Source organism: Amblyomma mixtum, chromosome 1 (assembly GCF_055824585.1).
Source record: "Amblyomma mixtum isolate Tamu chromosome 1, ASM5582458v1, whole genome shotgun sequence".
Classification (NCBI taxonomy): Eukaryota; Metazoa; Arthropoda; class Arachnida; order Ixodida; family Ixodidae; genus Amblyomma; species Amblyomma mixtum.
The window spans coordinates 254,333,766-254,353,944 of NC_143012.1; positions in this window are offsets into that span (position 1 = coordinate 254,333,766).

Genomic DNA, 20,179 nt, shown 5'->3' on the forward strand with positions numbered 1-20,179 from the left:
GGTAGCTCTGTGTTTGCGCGTGATTTCTTTCAGCTTTTCGATATTATGTTCAGGCTCCCGTCTAAGAACGCTGGAATGTTTAACTGAAGTATTTCAAAAACCGAAGTCTGAAAGAGAAAGCACTGATAAGAACAAATTCGACATGTGGTATATGCGGTTCGTTTGTGGTCCTCAGACGGGTTCTATAAAAATTACGATTCCCTAACGTAGCGCTAATGACTGACCGGTAGCTACGCAAGTGCATTACAAAAAATAAGCAATGAATTCAATCTGGCTAGTCTAATGCATATCGTCCCATCATGCTTTGTCATCGCACTCGCTATCGCGCTAAATTATCTATACGTAAGCGTGTTGGGCAGCAGGGCAAGCAAGAAATTCATGTGGAGACGTGCTAATGGTATAAGATAGGATAAAAGCAAGAATGAAGGTAATGCGCATGCGTAGACAGGGTGGAAATGACTCTCCTCAAGTGGCCATTTCTTCATGCATGTCCGTAGGGACAAAGACATCTCCTTGTGCGGTGTTTTCCTGAGTAGGTGAGTCGACAATGGCTGCTCCGTCGCGAGAGCTTTTTTTTCCCCAACAGTGCACTTAAGCTCCATGGTCGATCGCTGCCCGTTGCGCAAAGACTTTTTCCCATGACACCCATACATAGGATCGATCCTGGTAATGCGCTCTTGTCTCGACGGAGCGGTAGGGTTGCACCCAGACGTGAAAAAAGGGAATCGCAGAGTGGCGCCAGCCCTGGACATCTCGTCTAAAATACACGCCAGAGCAGAGAATGGTCTTCGCGCTCACAGTTCAACGATATGCGTAGCATTAGATATCTGAACCCCAGTTTTGCGCTCTTTAAACACCCCTTTGGCACCGCTTTGTGCGACGTTTTGTAGTAGTTCATTTTAAACGTTTCTAACCAAGATTTTTCTGTTCTGTTCTTTGGCACTTGAACTCAAAGTGCATTTTTACTCTATTTGCTTTGCGATCAAGAATGCTCGCTTGAATACTAAAGCTCGCAGTGATTTCATACGTTAGATGCCCTTGCACACGGTTCAATCTTCACATAACACTCTACTAAGGTGTCCTACGATTATTTACATTTTTCTTGGCTTTGCACTTGAGTTAACATTGCATAGAAAACAGATGTTTTAAATATAAACTCTAACAATTTCTGCCTGTGCGCATATACGGAGATAATAATATTTGCTGTGTTCGTTTGAAGGCAATGTACACTATGGTATATTTAAGTATGGCACCGCTTCTAGCATCCGCTGCTCGCTGGGAAAGTATCCATGAGTCGAAAAGGAAATTTTTACTTTGGATACGTGCGCAGCGCGGAAATAGGAAGTCCATGAGCAATCAAAACTCTGTCTGAAAGAAAAGGAGCCTTCACTTGGAAATTCTGACAACACCGAGCACTTCTTTTCTATTGTTTTTGCTTAGTGATGCGCACAGTATTCAGGAGAATATGTAACCATTATTTCTCGTTGTTTCGTGAAACTTTATTTTGCGGTCACACATTAACAATGCGTGAGCTAAACTTCGGCGATGCGAAAAAATGAGAACTTTACCCAAGACAACGACGGCGCAACTACGACGCCACAGGAAGGAGTACGATAGTTCAGCACACTACGAAGTCTTTATTTGACTGAAAAAAGGCATACTTATAACTGCAAACTCAGGCACGTTACACATCGCATGATCTCTCCGAATGCAGCCAGCAACACAAAAACCTTTAAAACTCATTAATGGTAAAAATCTCTATAGTTGAAGAGATTCTTATGCCTTATGGGTTTGAAAACTTTTCTGTTCCTAAGTGCATTCGGAGCTAGCATGTAATGTGGTGTCACATGCCTGAGTACGCTGTTATTAATTGCTGCACCGGAGCTTTTTCAACCCATGGTCTTCCCGCTAGCATGAAGTTGAAGGTAGACGCCGAGCTCATCGGCCCAGCGCAATCTCGCTTCGCTGCCGGCACCCCGCGGCAACTCGCCCGGACCTGTCCACACTTGCCGGAACTAGCGCCGACCGCCGTTGATGTATCCTTGTCCCAGCGGAGCAGGTGATGCAATCGCCGTCAACTGCCTTGGGTTTAAAAAGTGAGCCCTAAGGTCGGAAGACGAGCAGAGAGCGAGACGCAGTGTTGGGGTCTCCATCATTCGAGGAAGGCCACCTCGAGAAGGCTTTATGCTGCTGGTCTCTGCGCCGAACCTGTGGAATGCTATGTCAATAGTGTATATAGAGCCATTTTCGTTTGCTCCGATGTCGACTTTCTTCGGCTGGCCTTCCCTTGGGTGGAAGCCGCGAAGAATGCCCGAGAACTCGGCCTCTATGCCTTGACAACCACCAGTTGCGGCAGCGGTTATAAGACAAGGATGCATCATTCCCAACAAAATATGCCTCTTTTCTGTCAAATAAACACCTAGAAGTGTCGGCGTGTGTCCTTATCTTCTTGTGTCGTCTTAGATGCGCCGCTCTAGCGTTGCATCATGCACCAACTCGCCCAACAATCTGGTATTAATCTGGTATGCTGGACAACGTTTTCAACACATTTTAATTGTGCACTTCTGTATCTGAAAAAAGTTTAAACCAGCTGCCTTCTTGAAAGACTGTGCATCATAATGAGGACGCACTAATGCTTCGACCTTGTTTGCGACACTGTTTCCGAACTAGAACAGAAAACAGGGAAAGAGAGAGAGAGAAAGAGTGAGAAATGCTTTGGTGAAAAATAGAGATTTCAGCCAGTGTTTTGAAAATCGCTTACAGGTAAGCCTGCGTCGGGAAGAGAATTTAGGGACAGAAAGACAGAGGAGGCCGATGATTAAAACAATTCCTACACGGATTGACGCCTCCATAAACACTGCAAAGCTGCTGTAAATCAAATATGCGGACGCAAAGTAGACAGTAGCTCCGACTGTTTAACGAGAGATTTCTTGCATCTTGGTATTTCTTTATTACAGGTGGAATATTGAATACTCTTCCTGCAACATCGGCATTCAAATCTGCCGAATTACATTGCCAATAAACAAAATGATTATTTATCCCTATCCGCAACTTGTCCGAAGGATCCCACTGGAGGCATTTTCTTTTTGTTCTGCTTTCCATTATATTACCTTTCAGGTAAAATATAACAGCCACCCTGCATATTTTCTGTTTATCAACATGACAAGTAAGAATAAAAAAAATTACACTGTTTTCGTCGGTTTCAGTGACTTCTGACCTTCTCCAACACTGTGTCTCAACGAGCCCCTGATTTCTCTGTTCTTGTCTGCTAAGTAGTTTAATGAGAACCTCGATTCGAGTAGTTTCGATGTCAGAGGCAACATTAAAGGGCTCTCGCGTAGCGGCCCCTAATGGTTGGGGGCACTTCCGGTTTTACAGAACATTCCTTGGCCCGCCGGTATGATAGAGTGTGGCGCTGAGGAACACCCTAATGCATAGAATAAAGCAACATGAATACCCCAAACCAGATTGAATAACGGCCGTCACAGCTTAGGCGAAAGAGAATGGCAAGGGACATGCGGTGATCTTGGTTTCGGATCTTACGGGCGGCAGATGTTTTCTCTGCTGAATTCTCAATTAGCTTGCAGGTAGAAAACGGTTATACTGCTGATTTTCAATTTATGAGCAGCACAAGTAAAAAAAAAATTCCAATGTGCTTTCCTTGGTTTCAGTGACTGCTGGCCTCCTTGATGACTGCTGCTTGAAGGAAGATAATTACGAAATGCACCATGCGTGTTAGAGGACGGTTAACACGCTAAACTTATCGGTAATAAACAATGAGGTAAACATCTTAGTAACATTCCAAGGCTGATTAACTCGTGATCCTCAACTATGGCGTTGCTATCTTTGCTCTGTGCAATTTTCACGAGTACATGGTGAAACAGACAAAAAAATAACAAGAATTCATTGGTCTTTTTCTTCGTCAATTGTGATAAAACCGCAGAGAAACAAAAACTGCTCAAGCCTGTAACGTGTAGCTCGGCGGTTGAATAGTTAATCATGGTTCGCTTCGCCGTAGTGTATTCGAACGAATACTTCAGCGTGTAAGAGCAGCAGAGAAATGCAATATACAAAGCGAAGCTTATTTTTAATCAACGCCGAGTGCCGAATACAAGGGAGATAATTACAGCGGCCAAATCAGCCTAGTCATACGTCTACACAATAAGATATACGCCAGGAGCTGCAGAGGATTCGTATTTTTTTAAGTCATAAAAATGCTCCGACCAACACAAGAAGAAAGGACTATTTGTCTATTCATTTCTGTCCCTTTTTCTATGTTTTCGAAACTATGGAAGACGAGTTTTTCTTTTGTAGTACAGTGATTGCTCCTCCCATTGCCAGCTGTAGGAGTAACCAAACAAGAAAACTATTTGCAGCTGCGAACAAACAATGTAGACCAAGGCTGAAATGCTACGCTACAAAGCATGAAAAACAAATTTGCTAGGGCGTTCCTTTTGTTAGTGGCTATTGATTCATGAAATAAAAATGGAAGGAAAAGATGTTGCTAGCTGAGGCATCTGCCATCGAAACCTGAAGCATCTGAGCTGGGAATAAAAGGATAAGGAGAGGACAGAAGAAGGGAAAGAAAGGCGGGGGGGGCGCAACACTGTATCAAATTATAGACCGGTATCTCTAACTTCAGTTGCGTGCAAGATACTCGAACATATTTTGTTCACCAGTATAGCAGCACATATGGACGCACATTCATTGTTTAATCCTCGTCAGCATGGTTTTCGAAGGGGCCTATCGTGTACTACGCAGCTGACTGAATTTGCGCACGATTTGGCTGAGGCACTGGACAGGCGACTTAGCGTGGACTGCGTGTTTTTGGACTTTAAAAAGGCCTTTGATACCGTGACGCATTCTTTACTAATTGAAAAAATGTCTTTTTACAATATTAGCCCTCAAGTGATATCATGGGTAAAAGATTATCTATGTTTACGGCAGCAGTTTGTGGTTATGAATGGCGCCGAGTCTCAAAGAGTGCAGGTTGTGTCTGGTGTTCCCCAGGGCTCCGTGTTAGGACCACTATTGTTCCTGCTCTACGTGAATGACATTGGTGACGGAATAGTATCTCAAATGCGGTTATTTGCGGATGACTGCGTTCTTTATAGTGTTGTCACTAGTGATCGAGATGCGGAAATGTTCCAAGAAGATTTGAACAGAATCTCAGAGTGGTGCGTTAAATGGAATATGAATTTGAATTTGTCCAAGACTGTCCATACGAAGTTTGCAAGAAAGAAAAACCCTGATGTGTATTCATATGTTAATAGGAACACAATGTTAGAACAGGTATTCGAATTTAAATATCTAGGCGTTTATTTTACTCCTGATTTGAGCTGGCGCCGTCACGTCGATTATATCTCTGCTAAAGCATGCAGAAACTTGGGATTTCTTCGCCGAAATGCAAGCACTTTTCCACTGTCATGTCGTGACATTTTATTCAAGACTTATGTCAGGTCGGTTCTGGACTACGCGTGCACTGTCTGGGACCCGCCTACTGCTAGAGATAAAGATAAGTTGGAGAGGGTGCAGAGCATTGCCTCTCGTTTCGTGTCTGGCACACGCGGGGCTCGTTACAGTGCATCGCGTACGAAGGATGCACTCAACTGGGAATTGCTTGATACGCGCCGAAAGAAGTTGCGTCTGAAGCTGTTTCATGCTGTTTATTATTCAACTGTTCGGGTTGAACGCGAAAGGTATGTGCAGGAGCCTTTTTATAGATCTAACCGTGTTGACCATGTTTTTAAAGTCCGCGAATTCGCGGCAAAAACTGAATTGTTTAAAATGTCTTTCTTTCCGAAAACCATTAGAGAATGGAACAGACTACCGAGCGATGTTGTGAGTGTGACATCAAATGATGCGTTCTTTCGTTCTTTAATGATGTGATGCGATTGTGATGTGTTCTTTTGAAGTGAGATGTACATGGTGAAAGTTTTATGCTTGTAACTCTGCCTGCGAGCGGAGGTGTCATGTGTGCTTCTTTGTTGTACATTGCACCCCCCCCCCCCCCCCCCCCCCCCCCCCCCCCCACTGTAATGCCACGGCGCTGTGGGTTCCTTACTACTAAATAAATAGATAGAAAAAAGGATAGGGGTAGGGCGGCAATATGCACTATGTACAAGTACAGGATGTGGAAACACGTTTCTTTTCCACTTTCTTCACTTCAGGCCGTCAAGCAAGCTCGAGAATATGAGAATACCGGTAATATTTCAATTGGGCGGCAGCGTGGTCAACTCTTTGGGGCCATAGCTCTGCCTCGCCATTTCGCGTTCAGAAGAGAAGGGAAGAATAGCAGTTTAGTCGGCAGTAGGGTGAGCATTTTTTTTTTTTCGAGATGAATACAGAGCTCATGATGGAAGACGCGCTGGTGTCGGTAATGCACTAAAATGCAGAATGAAGCTGAGGTCCTTTCTATAATAAAACTTTAGATATTTTCGAGCGGCAAATAAAATCTTTGCTTACTTCTTGCCGTAGTTAACGAGAAAATAGCGAACAGATATTGCACTTTGTATCCTTTCAAGTCTTGCTCAAAGTTCAGACATTGTCACTCATGTAGTTCTCTGTTTTTATTTAGCAAAAAAGGACCAAGAGAATCACTGGGCAAAGTGCCACTAATGCATGTTACACCTGTAGTCATAAGCTTGTGGAATGCAACACCACCGAAACACTGGATTTCATTTTACTCCTGTGCACTGTCTGAAGCATATTTTTTCAAACTAATTCTAAATGTGCAAACTGCCCTCGAGTCTATTAAATATCAAGCAGTGTGGACAACATACCATGAAATCGAATTTTCTTTGCAGCAGCCGTGCGCCTTGAACTTTCGACAGCGGTGCCGCGATCGGCTTATTAAATTTAAGCAGATTTGACGCACTGCAGACGGCTCACGGAATGATGTACGGCCAGCCGTCAGCAATAAATTCTCTTCCAAAACATTCGCACCGCTCAGTAAGATCATTAATGATGGCCACGCGAGTAGTGGAGGTCGTAACAGAAGCGCTGCTAAAAACCAACCTGCGTTCATTAAATGGAAGATAGATGCGCCGCAGAAAAACGCGAACAGAAGGCTATCATCAGCGAGAAATAACCTCTAACGCCGGAATCAAGGTTATTAACAAATACGGCGCTTTTTTTACAGGACGTGAACCACTTATTTTAAGGCATTCATTTTCTTCTTTGTTCCCACTTCGGTATTTCACGCAAAATTTTCTGCTTTGGCAATGATTTTGACGAAATAAATTTTAAATATTTGAGAGAAAACCACCGCTGCAACCTTGAGGTTTGAATAGCCACCTTTCATAAGGGCGCATCCGGCTCCTATTCGCAGAGCCGCCAGATACCCATAGATTTTCCATTGAATACAAGCTTTTCCCCGTCCAGGTGTTCGTCTTATCTGTTATGAAATGCTTTAGAAAAGGGCTTTTTATCCCCACCCCCCCTCTACCCTACCACCCCTGGACCTAAATCGTTCATCCTGGAAGGATCTTATTCCGGCCTCTGCGGGTAAGCCCCGATGACAGCCATTTTTTTCTCCTCGTTGTCGCAATAACGAACTCTAGAAATTCGCTTTGAGAGCTGAGGTTCACATCTATTCAAGTGTGTTGTGTTTTCGGACTCTGTTGAGCTTTGCAACTGAACCAATGGATTCCAGAAAATTTGTGAGACCCCTGTCACTGTAGGCGACGAACAAAAAGCTTTTGCTCTTTATATTTTTCAAACCAACGGGCGTGAAATTGTGAAGCCTTTTGTGCCAAAATAATTACAAAGTATAATCAAGCTCAGGAAACTAGAAAACTGCGCGTTAAATTAGGTCTTCTTACAGGACATACAAAACAGGTAGGTTAAAGTGACGAACAGAGCCTCTACTATACTCAGTCAGTTGAGTAAGGGCAAGGTACTGCATCTTATCATTCTCGACTAGGCCGGCACGCTCAGACGCTTCTAGTCGGGATTTTTCTTTGTGTGCTGGCTTCCAATTGAGGCTAATAGAAGCTGCAAAAGGCCTTGATTTTGGACATATATGTACTGTACACATAAAGCAACAATGAACTTAACTTAAAGATAAATTTTGACTTTGCTTGGACCCTAGCCTGGCATCACTGACAACAAGATATCTGGCAAGAGTACGACACCAACTGAAGCCAAGGCTGCCCAGATGGGGTTTAGCAAGCCAACTCAGATTACAAGGCACCACTGATAGGAGAATGGAAAAAGAAGTCCAAGAAATTTCCCAGGCCGTGTAGCTAAGTTAGGTAGGGGGAGAGACTGGAGTCTAGCGGTTATGGCGGTTGCTGAACAAGTGATTAATGTGCGCACGTAAGGGCGCCAGTAGCATTGGGCAGAGTGCGCAGTTGCAGCGGCTTAGGACACCAAAGAATAAAAGACTTGATAAGCTAAAAGCTTGCAGGGGAGATAATCGGTTAATGAGCGGAGCGTGAACAAGGCGAATATGGCAACGAAATTTTTCTTGTAAATTCTGTCAGGTTTAGGCGAGAAAGCAAAGGCTTACGCCAAAATTGGAAACAAAATTAGCAAATAAGAGAATTCAAAATTCATAAAGAATGGGCAATGAAACTAAAAGGAGCACTCGCGTGCAGCAAATGAATGGCAAAACGACAACAATTAACCAGACACTGAGTAATGCACAGAATAATATATTGTTGTCTGCATAACGTTTTTTGGTGACCGCAACACACAGGCACAATAAAACTTGCATTGTTAGTCTTGAAGACAGTCCTACTTTAGATGTTTTTTTTTTTATTGCTTAGCCAAGCAGATTCAAAAAATTAGGCGTGATGTGAAGTTTTCCGCTCTCAATGCATAAAACATGCTGACGTTTGTTTGGAAAATAGGCGTATGTTTTATCTTTTAGAACTCCTCAAGACCACAACGCAGGCCTGACTTCATCTTTGTTGCATGCGCCTGTCTGATTCTTCATGAACAGCATATTTATCTTCCAAAAAGAAATTCCCATGAATGCAGGAGATACTCCTCACTGAAAACTAGAGAGAACCGACGTGGCAAACTTTCTGAAATGCAATCATCAATAATCATTAACTGATATAAAAGGCTGCAGTTGTGGTCTGAATCATTTAATCATTTCGCTAGTTTTGTAAGTCCATTTATTTTCAGGTTTATTTTCAGTATGGCGTGGCATCCCGCGATACGAGAAGGCGAGCATTTATCTCACCACACTTACGCAGGAAAGCTTGAAGCGAAAGAAGGCGTGAGTGAAGGAGCCTCCTAGAAATTCTGCTTGTGCAGCGGAACGAAGATTATTCACCAAGATAATGCAGCGCTTTTGGCGCTCGTACAGCTTTGTCTTTTGGTGATCACTGACTAGCTATAAAACTTTATTTTTGCAAATGGCCGGTGACGGCTTCTGGCGGTTAAAACTTGAGCGCGTCTGCCTCAAAGGAAGGGTGATAAAGACTCAAGGTCTTCTGCGAATGAAGACTACGCTCATTACAGATAGTGAACGAGGGCTTTAAAGGAGGCTTGTCTGTGCTCTGTAGTGGTGCATGGGGAACATCATTATTTATATTCGCGTAACAAAAAAAAAAGTGTCTACTGCTCTAGGATTATACTTGGAAGAGTACACTTCTGACTTAAATAAATGCTTGCTGCAATTTCCAAAGCAACGTTCACTTCTCATAAAGTGTCTTCTCATGTAGAGGATATCACACGCCACAGACAGGGGTAATGGGTAAAGCCTTTCATTCCAGATTAAAGAGAAGTCTCTAGATAGGTTATTCTTAAAATTTAAGATTATTTTCTTTGCTGTAAAATTAGAAGAACATGTTTTACCAACAAATGATCATGAACAAAGTAATTATCAAAAGAAATAAAAATTTTGCCACTGAACGCAGACAAGAGCATGTATTAAAAGTGTTTTTTTGTTTCCTCCAGATCTATGCTTCGGACAAAGACTCACGAAACCATGGAAAGAAACTGACTACGTTTCCATAATTGATTACAGCCCTCACACTGCCATAATAAACTCAGTCTGGTGGTTACCAAAGTTAGAAACCCTGGCTGGTTACTGCATATTTTACTTTCTCGAACGCAACCTCAAGTAATAGTAAGTATCCGTGTTATTTTCTAACGCAGCTTTCCCACAGAACTGGCTTAAAATTCACGCAAACTGTCTTGAGCCACAAGCCGCTGCAGTATCGATTCATGCTCATGGTCCGTACTTTTACCTTCGACATCACATGGTAGCGTTCGTAGTGCTTTATAAGCACCCTGCTTTTACAAAATAAAGTCAGTTGGAAGTCTGCGCTTTGTGTGTGTGTATTCGTGCCTTTCTTTTGTTCCGTCTTCTTCGCGCAGTTTTGTTTCGCTCTAACCATGAACCGACTAGCCCAACATCATGTCTTACTTCGTAGTGCCTTCGAGCACGCAGCAAAAATGATGTTCGCTTTACGGAAGGTAACCGAAGAAAGTGTCATACGCATGCATAAACTTACAACGAGTTCCAGATTTGTCAATTGGATGCGTGGGCTACTTTGGTTGCGATACTAGAAGCACCAATATTTCATAACTCAGTGTTTATTACACTCAGCAAAACACTTTTTTTAAAGTATTTACCTATTCCTTCTGTAGAGAGCTGCTGAAGCAAGGAACTCGCAGCGCCAGTCGCAAAGTGCACTCGGAAAGCGGCGCAGTTCACCGCACTGTGGTTCTCCTACCAATGAGGTGCAGTGATGCGCACGCGCTTTCTCACGCTTCTGTCGGCACTGGACTACAATCGAAAGGAGTCTGCGCAGTTCAGGAAACAATCAATGAGAATTCAATCCAGCGGCGCGCAAATTGATTTCTAAGCCGCATACCTAGTGCCAAGAGGCCCGTGAAAATATCTCTGGTAACACAGGTCCCTAAACCTTCTCTCCACTTGAATTCATAACTCTGGAGAGAAAGAGAATGGGGTTTTCAGAAGAGGAAAAGGAGTGATTTAAAGTGATTAGATGGAGATCGAGTAGTGGGGATGTCCTGTAAAAAGCATGAATTGAAGAGAGAGTTGGTGTAAAGTCATTATCAGACGAAATCAGCTGCACCCACCCACCTTTCTTCCGACCTTTGCTCCCTTGCACTCGACACGCCAGATCTTGGTCAGCATGCTTCGTTAGGCAATATATAATTAGGCGTGGGAGGGGAGCCGCGCCTCATCGTTGCCTTTTGCGGCTTAATTAAGGCTTAACTTTGACTTGGGTACTGCTGACACATGCGCAAGTGCTGACGACACGCTTATTCGCTTTCTTTTTGTTTTTACTCGTTCTGTCTCGAGAACACAGACGCCCCCGCTGCTACTCCGGAGCATCGTGGGAATGGCGTTCAGGCGCAGAAATGCCGCCAGCCTGCTCATTAATGTGAAACGCCATGCGCGAGAAATAGCAGTAATTTTACGTGAATGGATCCGGAAAGCACGGTGACTAAGAGTAATGCGCAGCCGAAGATATGCGCGAGTGAAGCAAACTTTTGCACTCACATTCATTTCCAAGCAGCCGCTTAATAGGGAGAAGGTATATATGGCAAAACTTCTGCGAACAGCCTAAATTATTAAGTTTGTTTATCAGCCAAGGCACCTTTACACTGTATGGCTTTTGACTATTAATAGCATTCTAGGCTAAATTTAAGGCACAGTAAAACAGTACGCACAAGGCAACGCATCGGATACGCCAGGCAACACTTCCCACATTCCAAGGCGAATAGGTAATGTCAATCAGTTTATGGACTGATGAAGAGAAAGGGTCACTGAAAAGATGGTTATACTCGAGAACAATCTTGTGCCGAATTAAATGGGACATGATTATTTTTTTGTGAATAGATATTGTGCACATTAATTAGTTCCACAACAAGAGTTGCGAATAGCCTTGTTTTTTGCCGAATTCCGTGCTATGTTGCAGACCATTTTGTAAACATTAGTTTCAGCTATGAGTCATTCCCTAAAATTATCTTGTCGATAGAAATCTGACGCATTCCCTTCTTAATATTTGTAATCAATCTCTCGCATTTCGCTCTCAGGACGAATACTTGCACTATGGGAGGTTTCAGCGCGACAACGTGTTGCATTGGCTTGCAGTGAAGTGGTGCGGCGTGGCGCAGCTGATAGTACTCCATGTAACTTTTTGCGATGAGAAAACTGAGTAACATTACAACGAGGACCTCCATGAACCTATTGTAAGCGATATATACGTGAATATATATTTTAGACAGCATTGCAAAAGAATACAGCAGGCGTATCTTTCATATCTAATTTGTATGAATATTTCCGTCTAATATTGTTTACGTCATCTCTATTAAATTGGCATTAGCTACATAATCAATGAAGTGAGAAAAAATTGTTAGATAATATTATTTAACACTTGTGACCATTTCCTAGTAGAAGAAACGTTCCCACTTTCCTCAAATAGATGTACTTAAAGAAAATTTGCCCATTTCCCCCGGGCATATAGTTCTTATTAGCGCTGAATACTGTGCAGACACAAAACTAAAAATATAACTCGGCCGACAGCGCATAAAGCTAGAGTTTTTCTAGCTGAACTTAAGTCATTATTTGGTTTAGGTTTATAGAGTTTAACGTCCCAAAGCGACTCGGGCTGTGAGGGACGCCGTAGTAAAGGGTTCCGGAAATTTCGACCACATGGGGTCCTTTAACGTGCACTGACATCGCACTGTACACGGCCCTCTAGTATTTCACCTTTATCGAAAGTCGACCGTCGCGGCCGAGATCGAACCCGCGTCTTTCGGGCCAGCAGCCGAGCGCCATAACCACTGAGCCACCGCGGCGGGGCCCTAAGTCGCCAGTTGTTGCGCACGTCTTTTCAGTGTGCCATGGCTAACGTGGTAAAATGTTTGCTCCTAAAAGATTACAATGCATAATTCGATAAAGACATCCCAAAGCGGCAGAGGTTGAAAAGTGCCAAGTTATTCATATTTCACTAAATATTATGACGCAGCGAAGGCGTTGTGAGGCTATGTAATCATACATTTTATAGCTTGTCGTGCAGTTTTTCCCATTGCCAGAGTTGGCAATCATATTGTGCCCAAGAAAAACAAATAGGAAATATCCGTTGTCGAAAAAATAGCGTGTTACTGGGCAAGCTCTATAAAACCTCGACGCTAGCAATGTTAGGGAACTGAAATGATATTATCAGTCTCATAACAGAAATGCTTGTTACCCGAATTGCAACACAATGAATAGTATAATTTAAGGTAAACGAACTATTACATGAAAAACATTTCGTAAAGATGGCTTCACTTTTCATCTAGCAAAACATCACCATCTAATCCGCAAAATAAGCACTTAGAGCGGTGAACTCCGGAGCTTTTGTCTGACCTTGCGGTTGCAATGTGTTGCTTTGGCAAATAGAGTCCGCAATCTCTGTTTTCTGGCGTGCGACACAAACATGCCCGAAGAGTTGACAACTCGTTCGCAAATATACGTCCTAGCAAAAAAAAAAAAAAGATTCTTGTTGATGCAGGTATTTTCAACAAAGGTAATTCTACGAGGTTTGGATTAATCAAGTTATTCTTTTGAGCGCCGGCTACGTTTACTGATCAAACAAGCGACGGCAGGCAAACACGACCATCACTACATTGTTTGCCCCTGTCGCCTAGGTCGCAGGCCATGAAAACTTTAATTCGGGTTTAGAGGCATGTTTTGGTTGAGAGAAAAAGTGAAGAGCATGACCAATCTATTCCCGTGTAAGCCTTCACGACAAGACACGTGTATTTCTCCGCCAACATCACGAGCAGGAATGTTCTCCTCATGCAAAAGCAAAATATGAAACGAACATATCTGTTCAAATTACTGCGGCCTCCGAAGCAAAATATGAAGCGCTTCAGCTGCAAGGCACTTTAAATTGTTCGCTACAACGGTTGCTTCCTTTCACCTTAGTTGGCCCTTATTTCTGGGCGTATGTGTTGACGTATTATTATCAAGATTTTACAAAAATGCTCTGCACTGAAAAGCACAAGACTGAATTGTGAGGCATTTAACAGCAAGTGATTTCTTCTGTCCTTTACATTTAGCCATGGCAGAAAAGGAGAGTATTTTATTAGTCTCGAACAACTTATAATAAACTAACACATCCCCAACCAAAAATTTTAATTTGAAACCCAACGCATCCAGGCAGGCAAATCTGACAAAATGCTTAGTTTCCACTCGTACAACTTGTCCTTCTGATCCTCATTGCAGGAGATATTAGACATCTGCGCTTTAGAGAGAAAGAGAAACTTTTTATGCACTGCTGAACCAAGCAGTCGAAATGAAATGCAAGTGTCTGTTCAGCACATTTTGCCTACTCTTTCACGTGATACCATGGCTAGTGAAAAACAAATACATTTCCTTAGAAATGTATTTCCTTAGAAAAACCTCCTCGCTGACGACTATTGTTCAGGGATTTTAGATGTGCCACGACATCTCTATATAAAAGTAGCAAAGCTATTCTAGGGAATCCTGTATGAATTCCTCATAATGAGTTATATTTATTTCGAAGATTCTTCCTAGAGACAAGGCTGAAGCGTACCATGCCTGAAGAATAATCTAAAATACATATTGTATCTCATAAAGTACGCGAAATTCGGGCAATAACCACTTTGCACAGGGTGTCCTGAATACTTTTATCCTGGACCACGCTTAGGAAGAAATGCAATGCAACTGCTAGACGAATTCTAACTCGTGCCCTTTTTGATGCTTTCGCTGCATAATGAGAAAGGTACTTCGTTCCTTTCCAGTTTGAAATTAGCGCAATGGCAATTATTGTAGCAAACAAAATAATACAACAACATACGGGTTGCCTTTTTCATTCAATGCTCATTGTGCTGAGTCGGCAGAAAAAATATCGTAATAAGTAGCATTAGGCTTCGGCAGGAATGACTCACTTGAGCTGGATAAGCTTGATTTGAAAGCTAAACTCGTACGTTTGTAATAGTCGTCCTACTTCCAGAAATGTATCTTTTTTTTTGGGGGGGAGGGGGGCGCGGGGGGGTTCCATCGCTTCTCTCCTCTACAACACATTCTTGTTTCCATACAAAGTACTTTTCCTTTTGTTTTTGTCCTATGGGGTTTAACGCCCCAATGAGACTCAGGCTATGAAGAGAGCAGTAGTGGAGGGCTTCGGATAATGTCGACCACCTTGGGTTCTTTACTTACACTGACATGGCTCAGTACAAGGGCCTCTAGCATTTCGCCCCCATCAAAATGCGACTGCCGTAGTGGGGACCTAACTCGAGCCTTTCGGGTGATCAGTCGAGCACCGTAACCCCTGAGCCACCGCGGCGGCTACCAAATACGTTTGATAAGCATAACGTTTCCTGTTAGCATTAATCCTATTGTTTTGCCCTAAAATGTTTATGACAATCTTGTTTTTTTCTTATAACTTATATTTATTGCTTCGTTGTCTACCTAAATTCATGAATTTGCAGTGCATTTCTTGACAGCGCGTTGAGATGCTCAAGTTCAGTCGGATGTGATGTTATTCTTATCAAAGCGAGCCGTATAAATCTTGGGTGTCCAAAATGGGAACTTACCGCTGCTCTTTCTTGTGTAGTATATTGTTTGGTGCCTGCCTATCAAGTAGCAAAGTGAAGCAGAAAACCAGACTTGCCGACCTTCCGCGCGTCTTAGGAGCAGTGGTCACAACATTAGCTTTTTCCTGCCGAGGCTTTTATTAAGGTTTACCGGCATAACATGACCAACAAAAGGTTGCTGTGGTGGCCAGCAAGTCAAGTAGGCCACATTTTCGTCCCCTATGAACCTAATGTCGGATTTTTTTGTTTCATTCCAAAATGCCTACGTCGACGTTCTCCTTAACGCTGCAGCGATTATATCAGCAGCTGTCCAGGAAACATAAAAAAAATAAGCAAAGATGCCACCTTAATGCGGCTAAGTTCGTTCACTGCTTCAGCTTTGCTTTCATAAATGATTGGGCCTCCAATTTATATTCATTGCTGTATCATCTTTCCAGGCTACTTATGACGCCTTGCTCACAACTGATTTTGTTTCGTTCTCTAGTCCTCCTTTCAAGCGAGTACTTCCGAGCTGTTGAAGGAACCTTGAGCGCTTGTGTCGTCTCGACCTAATCCTAATATCTGCATTTACAGGCTGCACCAAAGGGATGTTCAGAACAAGCATGCAGTATTTCGTAAAGTCGTTTCCTCAAGACGATTCTTTCATTAAAGCATTGAAAAAAAAATTAGGCGCGAGGATGGTATGGTGTACCTAGTTGCTGGGCTTTTTTCTCGTCTTTTTGTCGTCGACAACGCTTACGCTATAATCGATGCTGGCGAGCGACATTGTCTGCAAGTGTCGATACCATGTGAGATGTTCAGTAACAAAAAAGTGAGCAAAATAAATAATTCCAATGCTGCGGCGCCCAAATTAGGAATCTTATATCTGTGTTCCTGTGCATTTGCATGACTTACTTCTCGAGATATGATAATACGGAGATTGCTTCATTGGACGATACCGATAAAAAAATCAGTCGCAGATGAAATATATAAAAAAATCTCGAATGAATATAAACACAGCTTCTAAATGAGAGAAAAAAAGAATGCGTCCTGAAAGATGTGCTCTATATAGATAAAAATACTTGGAAAACCAAGGTACTAATAAACCATTGATGTAGAATATTGTAAATTGTAGGAAGTTAATTTTAATAAAAAAATAAGAGAGATATTTGTAATGAGGAGATATTGCTGGTTTCATTATAGGGAGAAAATGAAAATAAAAGTGATACTGCATAATGATACATGATATGACATATTAAGACACATAGAGTGGCGTTCTCCGTTACATTCTTGAGTGCTGTGGAGACTGTAGTCATTTTATTACAACAGCTGTAATAAATCCCGCAAAGCCGCCAAATAGTCGCAGTTTTTCGGCGACCGTACTTGTTACATTTACAGTTGTCTTACCATTTGTGATTGTTTCCTTGGTTGAAAATCTAGGCACGAGTAGCTGCGCTCAGGACAAAAGTTGTGCGCAGTTGCTGTACAAGAGGAAGTCAACTGGCAGCGGAGTGCTACAAATGAGGGTACAGTCGTCGGACCTTAAACAGCGGATTTTATCTGGAGTTGGTCGTATCGAATAATGGTCAGTGAAATGAGCGGGATTTGTTTCTCCCGCGAATGTATTAAATTCCGCTAATTGTGAAATATCCTTGAAAAAAACAAACAGAAACGAAATTCACCACTGCAGAAGACCGTGTGCCGGAAAAAAAATATCCCTGACCTCTCCACTCATGACGACACCCCGTATTAGTCCTTGCAGAGAAAGTCAAGCACCATGAGGGGAAACCATTTACGAGCACATTCCCGTAAAAGCTCTTTAGTTGACGCTGCAGCTGACGCTAACGCTCGCGATATCTCACGCGGAGAAATTGTCAACCATAACAACGCCCGTTGAGGGTAGCAGCATTTCGCTTGAAATTATCTCTCCGCGCTAAGCCCCCTCCCCTACCTCTTTAAACTAATTGCATTCATTTAAGATTCCTTTAGGACTACGCCTATCGTCCGCGAGGCGCAAGACACTTTGCCAAAGCAGTATATATGCTGTGTCCCAGAGGACTTTGCATCCCGGGGACGCGAAATGACGCTTGAAAGCAAGGGCCCATGCGGCTGCAAAGTTTTTCGAAAGGATTCAAGCTTCAGAAAGGGGGTCGAGGAGCGCTAAAGCGCCATGCGAAGCACCCGAACATCTAATTAATTTCGCCGCCGGCAATCAAGTTGTCCACGGTTGGAGACTGCCGCGTCCTTCCCGTGGTCTTGCGCGCTGGCTCATGCAGCTGTGCGGCGTCCAACCGGAGCTGTAGCGGGAACCCCTGAATGAGTAACTATGCCGGCGGGCTTATAAGTGCCGGCGTGCTTGTGACACTTTGTAGTGGACTCGTACTGGGTGCGCTTAGCTTGCGTGGACTTAGCGCAGTGGTATGGAAGCCTCAGGTGATGTGAAAGCTGCCTGGTTTATGCAAGTCTCCTGGTGGCACGGCATTGCGTTTTGCGTCTTGAGGCTGCGCCGACACAGATCAATAATTGTGCCCTTTTTGGTACACGGGTATTGTGCTAGCTTTTCGTTACGCGTATGCTAAAGTGACGTGGCGTTCAACATAAAAGGTAGCTTCAAACGAAAAAACGTTAAATGTTCTGTTGCTTACTTTAAATCACTTTGGCCATCTTGCGGACAATGAGTAGGACAGGGGGTATAAAGTTTGTTCATCGATGCCTTATCTGCCGAAATCCTCTAACAATTGAGCGCCTCACAGCTTCGACCGTGATTTTCAATGCTACCACATCTTTTTATACCGCTATTTGCATTCGTCGGAACAGGGACCAGAGTTTCGAGAACAACGAATGATGTGTGGCGGAGTAATATGGTTTCGAGGACGCACTACTTAAGCAACCTCGGCAGCGTTGCCTGCTATGTATGAAACGGAGTTAGTCTGGACTCAGTGAAGCAGCTCGAATGGTTTCATTCATATTGCGGAAACAATGCTCTGAATGTCGCCCGGAACATTTCCGCAATCAGTCTAACCCCCATGAATGCTGCCCACATATGCAAAAGTGTATAATAATAGTTGTCTCTAATAGTCAGAAGACGTAACTGAGCTGTCTATAGCCTATTTTCATTAGGTATTTGCAATAACTGATTTCATGGACTTAGCTTGTTCTCAGCAGTGGCGTAGCCGGAAGGTTCAGATGGTTTATTACTTAGGATGCTTATTACTTAGGAAACTTAGGCATGTAAAAAAAAAACTTCTACATGCATGAACTGCGGCCTCAGAAAATAAAAAAAATTGCCCATAATCAAAAAAACAGATTCGAGTTCAATTTGATAATTCCTATCGCTTTCCACAAATTGAAAGAGTTGCTTTACTCAAAAATTTTCTAAAGCTGACATTTAATAACATAACTTCGCAAAGAGAGGGAAACATCGGTCTGTTAGCCATGTGAGGAGGTGGACCACTGCCCCGGTTCAGACTTCTCCGAAAGCCTGAGCCTGGCCCGGCCCAGTCCTCAGGCTAGGTCATGTATAGCAGTTCTTTGCCGAGCCTAGGCTAGGCGCGGACACGGGCATGCATTCTACAGGGCGACACCGGGAATGCATGCCCGGCAGGCCAACGCTAGGCCAAAACAAGCATAGAAGCAGGACGTGAAAGAACTCGTCTACCTGATTCACGTATAAGTTTATCTCCTTTCCTGAGCAGAAACCTGCGTGTAAGAAGTGCGTATCCATCGCGCAATCGACATAAAATCACTTCCAGAAAGAGCTCCTAGTGTCTTCTCGATTTCAGTTCTCCCGAGGTTGGCTGTAGAAGATGGACAGTATTTGTAAATCACATTCCCGCCAACGAGTTTATTTCTCGGCCAGTGTGGATTGTTTCACACCGCCACTCTTCCGAATCTCGCCAGCGTGAAAAGAACTGTCGAATATTACTCATTTGGAGAGCGAGGCCTCCAGCAAGGTTAGACGGCCTGACTACATGGCTTAGAAAAAGGCCACATTGGTTATGCATATTTGAGATAAAGCTTGTATTTTCAAGCCATGCTTTTCTTGAGGGAGCAACGAAAATATGCCGATATGGAGGTTTTAAAACAATTGTTAAATTCTTCACGAAAACTTGCACTTGAAAGGCGCGTGCCAATCGAGGTAGCCACCACGCGCGGAAGGATTTCCGGATCGGATCTGCGCTTTGTTCCTTCCATATATCCGATAGTGTATATTTGCCCAGTCTGCCTATTTTCCGGTTAGTGGAAAAACAGACAAAAAAAAATATTCGCTTTGATATAGTGTATTATGCAGCATTTGTATTGCGCTCTTTTGTGTACCTATCGGTTTCACTCAGCTTTATTTATGGTGCAATTGTTGCAGCAGACATTTTTAGCATACTGAGCACCATGTTACCGTTATCGGAATACCGGGATTCCACCTACAGTCGGTGAACACGCGCTGATTGGTCCTGATGCTGCAGGCGCACGCGCAGTTGCCCGGTGCCTGGCGCCATCTGGCACCGTGAAGGCGATTTGCGCATGCGCATTGGCTTAGCGCGGAGTACCAGTACTCCGGTACTGGTAATGGTAACACGGTACACGGTATGCTAAAGGTGTTTAGCAATAACACTGCAGCCATTCAGTATTGCAGGTGTAAGAAAGAGAGTTGGGGTTTGCTGCTCAG